The sequence below is a fragment of the Hylobates moloch genome, unplaced genomic scaffold (assembly GCF_009828535.3).
Source record: "Hylobates moloch isolate HMO894 unplaced genomic scaffold, HMol_V3 SCAFFOLD_9, whole genome shotgun sequence".
Classification (NCBI taxonomy): Eukaryota; Metazoa; Chordata; class Mammalia; order Primates; family Hylobatidae; genus Hylobates; species Hylobates moloch.
This window is the reverse complement of record NW_026652284.1, coordinates 108,108,702-108,118,858: the sequence shown is the minus strand read 5'-3', so window position 1 is coordinate 108,118,858 and position 10,157 is coordinate 108,108,702.

The following is a 10,157-nucleotide window of genomic DNA, read 5'->3' as shown; positions in this document are numbered from 1 at the left end:
ATTACATACTGATTTATTACCAAGAATAAATTCTTACACACCTGATCATTGGCTCATTGTACTTTATTTTATGAACATATTTTGCTTAGGCCCATTGACCACTTTGCTATTGAGGTGCTCATTTACTTTTTGGTATATGTTCCCTAAATTAAGTTCCTTTACTTGTTTGTTTTATTACAAATGCAATGAATGCTCACTAGTTTAAAAAATCAACAAATATGTCTGGGCGCGGTGCTTGTAATCCCAGCACTTTGGGAGGCCGAGGTAGGTGGATCGCCTGAGGTCAGGAGTTCAAGATCAGCCTGACTAACATGGTGAAACCCTATCTCTACTAAAAATACAAAAATTAGCTGGGCATGGTGGCGGGTGCCTATAATCCTAGCTACTTGAGAGACTGAGGCAGGAGAATCGCTTGAACCTGGGAGGCAGGGGTTGCAATGAGCCGAGATTGTGCCATTGCACTCCAGCCTGGGCGACAGAGCGAGACTCTGTCTCAAAAAAAAAAAAAAAAATAAGGAAGAAAAAGAAAAGTCAACAAATCCATCAGAAATGGCCATTGTTAACTCTGAAATACACATCCTTCTACCTAATTACATGCACATACACACACACATACTCCTACATTTTTCTTCAGGTATATAGAAACAAACCATGTGCATTATTTGTATTCTGATTTTGCCACTTAATAATACATCACAATCATCTTTTCATAACGGTACGTATATCTCTGCGACGTTGTTTTTCAATAGTCCTGTAGCATTCCATTGTAAGTTTGTATCATATTTTACCTAACCAGTACCTTATTGCTGGGAATTCATCTTGCTTGCAAATTTCCGTTATTAAACACGGTTCTGCTACAAACATCTTTGTGACTAAATCATTGCATATGTCCATAATGATTTCCTTAAGGTGAATTTTTAGAAGTGACTTATGAGATATTAACACTTTATTTGCCTGTAAATTGCAAATATACATCCCTGATGTCTTATTTGCCTTTTCCTTTTGTTTATGAGTGGTTTTATAAATTTGCTTTAATGTCAATAAGCTCGTATTCACCAGTCATTTAATTTGTTATTTATTCCTATGGTTTTTATGTTCAGAAAGTCATTATTTATCTTGTGATCACATTTACCTGCTATAGGACATGCTTTGATTGATGCTCCAATATCCATTCTACCCAGTGATCAGTCTAAGCCTAGCACGTGATTCTACTTCCTTTGTTAGTGATCAACTCAGGAATGGGCTCAGCTGATCCAATTCTGGCCAATAGCATGTGAGAGGAAAGCTACTGGGGAGCTTCTGGGAAAACTTAGACAATTCTAAGTGAGAGATAAAAGAAGAGATCATTTTTCCTCTTCTTATGTAAAAAACAATACTCTTTGTTGTTTGAGCTTAGTATTGTCAGAGGAGCATATTCTTGGTCTTGGGCATCAAATCCATGGTTAAAGCAGGAATAAGTAAAAGAAGCAGCCTAAGCCAAGTATGTCCCTTTTGCCAGAAAAAGCAAAAACCTTCCAACCAACCCATGGTAAAACATTCAGCCTCATTGGCTAGAGCTCTCATATGGCCTCTGCTAGCTGCAAGTAAAGCTGGGATAGCAAGTATTGGAGTTTTCCAACCTCTGTAGCAAAAGCAGGCAAGGAGGAAAGGGATTAGGAATTGGGATTGTGTTAACCAAGGTTCAGTATCTGTGTCGGCCAGTTTACTTACTTATCTGTTTGTTTGTTTAATTTATTATTATATTTTGAGACAGGGTCTCAGTCTGTCACCCAGACTGGAGTGCCTGGTGCAATCCTAGCTCACTGCAGCCTCAAACTCCTGGGCTCAAGCGATGCTCCCACCTCAACCTCCTGAGTACCTGGGACCACAGGCACACACCACCATACCTGGTTAATGATTTTTTAAATTTTTTTTGTAAAGACAAGATCTTGCAAATAGAGGAGCAAATGAAGATTGTGGATGTAGGTGTGGATGTAGGTGTGAAGATTGTGGATGTAGGTGTGGTATTGTGGATGTAGGTGTGAAGATTGTGGATGTAGATGTGGTATTGTGGATGTAGGTGTGAAGATTGTGGATGTAGGTGTGGTATTGTGGATGTAGATGTGGTATTGTGGATGTAGGTGTGGTAGGGAGTTTGGTACATAATAAGCTCTTCATAAACATTTGTTAAGAATTACCAGTACTTAAATTCTTGCTAGGACCCATCTATATTAGTATTTCCTGGGTTTCATTTGTAAACTAATGGAATAAACCCAATAGGGTGATGGCAAAGATTCTCTTCTTGCCCAATCTCTTACCAGGTCTTAACCTCAGCCTATAAAGACTTGGACAGGCTGGGCATGGTGGTGCACGCCTGTAATCCCAGCACTTTGGAAGGCTGAGGAAGTAGGATTACTTGAGCCCAGCAGTTCAAGACTAGCCTGAGAAACAGAGGGAGACCTCATCTCTAGAAAAATATTTTTTAAAAAATCTAGTCAGATATGGTGGTGTGCACCTGTGATGTCAGGTACTCAGGAGGTTGGGGTGGGAGGATCACTTGAGCCTAGGAATTAAAGGCTGTAGTGAGCTGTGATTGCACCACTGCACTCCAGCCTGGGCAACAGAATGAGACCCTGTCTCTGAAAAAAAGGAAAAAAAAAAGTCTTGGACACACACTAACATGGTTCTAACAGCACAAGGATGCCTCCCTAGCATGATTCGAGCCCACCCTGAAAGTTCCTGCCCACAAAATTCAAAGAACTTACTGTTTGTTCCAGCCAACACCTGAAGATAGGGTCCTGTGCTAGTCTCAGTCACATGGGCCAAGCCCTTTTCCCTTCCTGCTCTTTGTAATTTTTCACTTCCCTAACTCATTTCAAGCCCTGCCATCCCCCATCCCTCCTTCTCCCCTTAAAATGCCCACATACCTGGGCACAAATTGGAATGAGCTCAGGTCTTTCCCTGACTATGAGTAGTATTGAATAAAATCTGTTTTAATTGCTTTAGCGAATGTCCCGCTGGTCTAACACAGATGTTCAGGTGGTGAGGCAGCTCTTCCAGGCAGTCATTCAGGGCTCTAGGTTGCTGACAACTCTTCATCTTCAACGTGTGGCTTCCAAGTTGCCCTGGGGTCACCATTCCAAACAGCCTAAAGGGGAAAAGTCTGTGGAGGAGTGAGCATGGGATGGGGTGGGGGTTTATAGGCCAGACCTGGAAGTGATTCCCATTACATTCATCCACATTCCTTTTGCCAGAGCTCAGTGACATACAGTGTACCCAAAGAAGAGGGAAAGAGATGGGTGCACAGCTTGTAGTCTCAGACACACATTCTAATCTGCTCCATCCCACCCATATCTCACTCTCCTTTTTTTTATTTTTTCTTTTTTTTGAGACAGAGTCTTGCCCTGTCACGAGGTTGGAGACCAATAGCATGATCTTGGCTCACTGCAACCTCCACCTCCCAGGTCCAAGCGATTCTTGTGCCTCAGCCTCCCTAGTAGCTGGGATTACAGGCTTCTGCTACCACACCTGGCTAATTTTTGTATTTTCAGTGGAGATGGGGTTTCACTATGTTGGCCAGGCTGGTCTCCAAGTCCTGACCTCAAGTGATCCGCCTGCCTCCGCCTCCTAAAGTGCTGGGATTACAGGTGTGAGCCACTGCACCTGGCCTCTTCTTCCGTCTTTATAGCTGATGTGGTTTCTAACAGCTTAAATGTTGTATCCTCAACATCTTCAAGTCGTTCCTTGAAAGTTCTGTTTTGCTCTTGGCAAGAGAGAAGGGAGAAGCCAGTTACAGAGCATGAATTATATACCAGTTAGCTTTTGCTGCAGTGTACCAGTTAGCTTTTACCACAGTAACAAATAGCTCCAAAGTTTCAGTGGTTGGCAACTGCTTTCTGTTCACAGATGTGCAGTTTAACTGTGGCTGGGCTCAACATCGTTCAGTGTGTCTGCTCATTTGGGGATCTGAGCAGATGGATGAACTCATATATGGGATGTGTTGTTTCATGGCAGAGTACAAAATCAAGGGAGACATTTCTAACTCCTGAACATGCATTTAATGATTCTTCTCAGACTTGGCATCTGTCACACCCACTCACAGCCCCCTGGTCAAAGTAATTATCATTGATAAACCCAAAGTCAATGAGCTCAGAAGTATATTCTACCTAGAGGGAAGCAGGGTGAGAATGGGAGAGAGTGAATAGGAGAGAACAAGCAATACAATCTCTCAATCTGGGTCAGTTGGACACTATATCAAAGACAAATATTATTGCGTGAATCCCAATTTTGTTCTGTTTTTTAAAAAGTTGTATTTATTTTATCATTATTTTGAGACAGAGTATCACTCTGTAGCCCAAGCTGGAGTGTAGTGGTGTGATCCTAGCTCACTGCAGCCTCAAACTCATGGGCTCAAGTGATCCTCCTGCCTCAGCCTCCAGAGTAGGGATTACAGGCATGAGCCACCACACCTGACAAAAACTTTGTACTGTTTTATAATATTTGTCCATATTTATGGAAACACATTTGGCATTTTGATACATGCATACAATCTGTGATAACCAAATCAGGGTATTTAAGATATCCATTACCTCAAATATGTATCATTTTGTTGTATTGGGAACACTTTAAATCTTCTCTTCTAGTTATTTTGAAATACAAAATATATTGTCATTAACTATAATCACCCTACTGTGCTATCTTGAATACTAGAAATTATTTTTCTTTTCTTTCTTTCTTTCTTTTTTTTTTTTTTTTGAGACAATGTCTCACTCTCACCCAGACTGGAGTGCAGTGGTACTATCATGGCTCACTGCAGCCTGGACTTCCTAGAAACTCCGATGATCCTCTCACCTCACCCTTCTGAGTAGCTGGGACTACAGGACTGTGCCATCATGCCCAGCTAAATTTTTGTACTTTTTGTAGAGACGGGGTTTCGCCAAGTTGCCCAGGCTGTTCTTGAAGTTCTGGGCTCAAGCAATCTGCCTGTTTTGGCCTTCCAAAGTGCTGGGATTACAGGCATGAGGCACTGTGCCCGGCCTCTGCTTTATTTATAACAATATAACAATAACAATATTTATAACAAAGTTAAGGTGGTCCTTAACCAGGTTTTAAAAATCTGTTTGTGGAGTGGTCATGGATCTCTTTGAGCAAATAATGAAGATGGTGAGTTCTCCACTTTGGAAAAATATACACCAACATGCGCTCACAAATGTAATGGTCTGTTGATTCCCAGTTAGCAGTATCTGCCATGGCTGTGGGCTACAGGAACACAGAAACCATGTCTTTGCATTTTTGTATTCCTGAGAGCCAGCACAGAGCTTAGAACCCAAAGTAGGGTGCCTGGTACACATTGGTTGAATAAACTAATTGGCACATAGGGAGACAGTATAGCCAAACTTACACAGAGCTTATCATGTGCCAGACATTGGTCTAAGTGCTTTTTGTGGGTTACCACACTGAATTCTCACAACAACCTATGAGGTAAACACTATTATTAATCCCATTTTGTCAAAGAGGAAACTGAGGTACCTAAAGTTTCAGTGGTTTATTTAAGATCACTCAGCTTATTCCAGAGTTCATAATTATAACCACTATATTATAACAAAAATGAAGCAAATATATACATACATATTTTGAGATGGAGTCTTGCTCTGTAGCTCAGGCAGGAGTGCAGTGGTGTGATCTTGGCTCACTGCAACCTCCGCCTCCTGGGTTCAAGCAATTCTCCTGCCTCAGCCTCCCGAATAGCTGGGAACTAAAGGTGTGCACCACCATGACCAGCTAACTTTTGTATTTTTAGTAGAGAAGGGGTTTCTCCATGTTGGCCAGGTTGGTCTTGAACTCCTGACCTCAGGTGGTCCACCTGCCTCGGCCTCCCAAAGTGCTGGGATTAAGGCGGGAGCCCCCACCTCTAGCCTAAGCAAAACATTTTAGAAAGGTTTTGTCATTGTTGCTGTTTTTAATTTAGATTCAGCAGATGTTTTTTGAGAGCTTACTAGGTACCACGCATTATACCGGGTGTTTTCAGTATTAACTAGAGTATTAACTATAATGCTTTATTTTCTCCATCCTTGAAGGTAATCCAAGCCAGATGGATGCTCTTCTGAGCTCTTGCCCTATTAATGAGGTCCAGGTTGAGCAATTCTTAGTCCAGAACCAGAAGCACAGGTTCTCCCAAGCAGGAGCAGTTCCTTATAAATGGCCAAGAATAATGGGGTTAATTTATTACCTTTTTTAATGCATTGACATCAACTCTAAATTCCATAAGCTGGTTGGACTGGCCCATCCGGCAGGAAATCTTTGATGTCTTAATCAACTCAGTTTATCTATAGCAAACAAAACCATGCGCTCATCTGTCATTGGTCAAACACAAAGAAGCTGATTGCTTTTTAAATTGCCATCATGGAATTTCTCGGCTCCTAAAAAAAATTATGTATCCTAAAGACAGAAGCTGTGGTGAGAAGTGCCAAGAAAAGGGACATCTGTTTTCTGCTCCTCCTCTGTTATTAAACTAGGCACTTGCCTTTCAAGGTCTCAGTTTCTCATCAGTGAAATGGGAGAACTTCACAGAGTGATCGACTTTTTTTTTTTAATAGGATCTTGCTTTGTCACTCAGGCTGAGTGCAGTGACATAATCACTGTTCATTGCAGCCTCAGCCTCCTGGGCTCCAGGGAACCTCCCACCTAAGCCTCCTGGGAAGCTAGCATTACAGGCATATGCCACTACAACTAGCTAATTTTTTAATTTTTTTGTAGAGATGGGATCTAGCTATGCTGCCCAGGCAGGTCTCAAACCCTGGCCTCAAGAGATCCTTTAGCCTTAGCCTCCCAAAGTGCTGGGATTACAGGAGCAAGCCACCACATCTGGCCTTCGCAAGTTTAAATAGGGAGATTGAGGAAGACTTTACAGAGATGGTAATATTATTTAAAGTCCAGGAGAAGCGAGGGAGTGAGTCATGTGAATATCTAGCATACGAATCTTTCAGGTGGAAGGAAGAGTAAGTGCAAAAGCCCTGAGATGGGAGTTTGCCTAGCAGGCTGGTGGGGCAGCAACAATGCCAGTGGGAGTGGTGCAGAAAGATCACGTGAGAGAGAAGCAGCACTAAGGTCACGGAGTAATGGAGCACCACATTGTGCAGGGACTGGAGGACAATGTTACGTGAGGTGAAAGACTGCATTCGGTAAGATACAAGCCATTAAATGCTTGTGAGTAAGCAGTAATGGTGCTGACTTAGCTGCTTTTTTTTTTTTTTTTTTTTTGAGATGGAATTTTGCTCCTGTTGCCCAGGCTGGAGTGAAGTGGCGCAATCACAGCTCACCAAAACCTCTTCCTCCCCGGTTCAAGCAATTCTCCTGTCTCAGCCTCCCGAGTAGCGTGCGCCACCACGCCAGGCTAATTTTTTGTCTTTTTAGTAGAGATGGGGTTTCACCATGTTGGTCAGGCTGGTCTCGGACTCCCAACCTCAGGTGATCCGCCCAACTTGGCCTCCCAAAGTGTTGGGATTACAGATGTGAGCCACCACGCCCGGTCACCAGTACACTTTTAAAAGCTAAATCAGGCTGGGTGCAGTGGCTCATGCCTGTAATCCCAGCACTTTGGGAGGCTGAGGTGGGCAGATCACCTGAGGTCGGGAGTTCGAGACCAGCCTGACCAACATGGAGAAACCCTCTCTCTATTAAAAATACAAAAAATTAGCTGGGCATGGTGGCGCACGCCTATAATCCCAGCTACTCGGGAGGCAGAGGCAGGAGAATCACTTGAACCTGGGAGGCGGAGGTTGCGGTGAGCTGAGATCGCGCTATTCCACTCCAGCCTGGGTGACAGAGCAAGACTATATCTAAAAAAAAAAAAAAAAACGGCCAGGTGCGGTGGCTCACTCCTATAATCCCAGCACTTTGGGAGGCCTATGTGGGCGGATCACAAGGTCAGGAGATCGAGACCATCCTGGCTAACACGGTGAAACCCCGTCTCTATGAAAAATACAAAAAAAATTAGCCTGGCGTGGTGGAGGTGCCTGTAGTCCCAGCTACTGGGGAGGCTGAGGCAGGAGAATGGCGTGAACCCGGGAGGCGGAGCTTGTAGTGAGCTGAGATAGCTCCACTGCACTCCAGCCTGGGTGACAGAGGGAGACACGTCTCAAAAAAACAAACAAACAAAAAAAACCCAAACAAACAAGACGCAGATATGCATGCAGGAAGATTATTAGGCAGTGCCCCTGGGATTAACACGGGTCTCAGAGGCCTTAGCCAACCCCACAGGGAGCTCTGCCACTGAGATGGTCCTTTGGAGAGGTTCATAGTTGGGGCAAGGGGACTTTGCCTTGGCACTCCTGGAGGTAGGCTGCCCCTGGAGACGGGACAGAACCTTGGAGAAGTCAGCTCAGAGAGGAAGGCAGCAAGCAGCACTGCTGCCAGCTGAGGTAATAACTGTCTTGGTCATGACGGACTAATTTGAACAGCACATTACAGCACTCACTACAAATCTCACATTCCCCAGGGCAGTCATTGTGGTCCATTTGGATTTTATGTTTTCCACCATTTTAAATATAAAATATATATACATGTTCGTGTATACATTTAACACATTTATACATATATTTTTTATATACACACATACACAAACACTAAAGAAAATACATAGCCTTGTTCCATGTGTGCCTTTCTTATATTATTATTATTATTATTTTGTTTTTGGAGGCAGGGCCTCACTCCATCGTTCAAGCTGGAGAGCATATCTCTCTACAGCCTCAAACACCTGGGCTCAAGTGATCCTCCTGCCTCAGCCTCCCAAGTAGCTAGGACTACAGGTGAACACCACCATGCTTGGCTAATTTTTTTTCTTTAATTTTGTAGAGATGGGGTCTTGCCATATTGCCCAACCTGGTCTTGAGCTCCTGGGCTCAAGCAATCCTCCCACCTTAGCCTCCCAAAGGAGTGAGATTGCAGGTGTGAGCCACTGTGCCCAGCCTTCTTATATTATTATAAAGCTATTTTCACTCAGTGGTTGGCAGCCTATCTGTTTGCATATGTATATACACATTCTCAATAATGAATTTGTCTTAGAAAGCCATCCATATTAGGACATCCAGTTCTATTCCATTTTTCCCTCTCCTCAGTCCCTTCCCCATCCCCATTCAAATGAACATGGTCCTATGTTTTAGATTAAACTGTATGAAGTTGGAATTTTGGAAGGTTAAAAATATTGGCCATTTTCCCATGCGTGGTGGCTCATGCCTATAATCCTAGCACTTTGGGAGGCTGCAGCAGGTGAATCACTTGAGCGCAGGAGTTGAAGGCCAGCCTGGCCAACATGACAAAACCCTGTCTCTACTATAAATATAAAAATTAGCCGGGCATGGTGGCTTGCACCTGCAGTCCCAGCTACTCTGGGGGCTGAGGCACAAGGATTATTTGAGCCCAGGAGGTCAAGGCAGCAGTGAGCTGTGATTGCACCACTGCACTTAAGCCTGGGTGAGAAAGCAAGACTCTTTCTTTAAAAAAAAAAAAAATATATATATATATGTGTGTATATATATATGTGTATATATATAAAATATATATATGCCATTTTAAATATATATTTAAAAAAATATATTTATATGTTATATACAAATTTATATATTATATATTAATTAAATTATATATTATATTATATGTATATTTAAATATATATATGCCATGTTAGATGGTTTAACCCAAAATCTCCTCCAGAGAGACAGATCCTGAGAAAAAGGAAATGCTAAATTTCCAGAGGTGGGAATTTTACTGTCCCAATGGAATGGAAGTTTAATGCAAAGTCAATATTTAGAAAATAAAGAAAGTGGTATTTTTTGCAGTATAGATCATCACTGGGCTGAGATTTATATTTCCATCACGTATGGTCTCATCCTGGATGGCTCAGCATCCACAGAGCTGCTGCATCACAGCTACCCATTGCCAATCTGAGAATGAGTTGATAACTCTGGCTGCCGAAAACTGATGTCCCAGGATGAGGGAAACTCTTGACAGTTATTATTGATTCATAATATTTTCACTCCTGTTTGCAAATTCAGGCTTGTCAACAGAAGTTTGTATCTTTCAATTAGCCAAGTGTGGTGGCACATGCCTATAATCCCAGCTAATGGGAGGCTGAAGCGTGACAATTGCTTGAAACCATGATGTGGAGGTTGCAGTGAGCT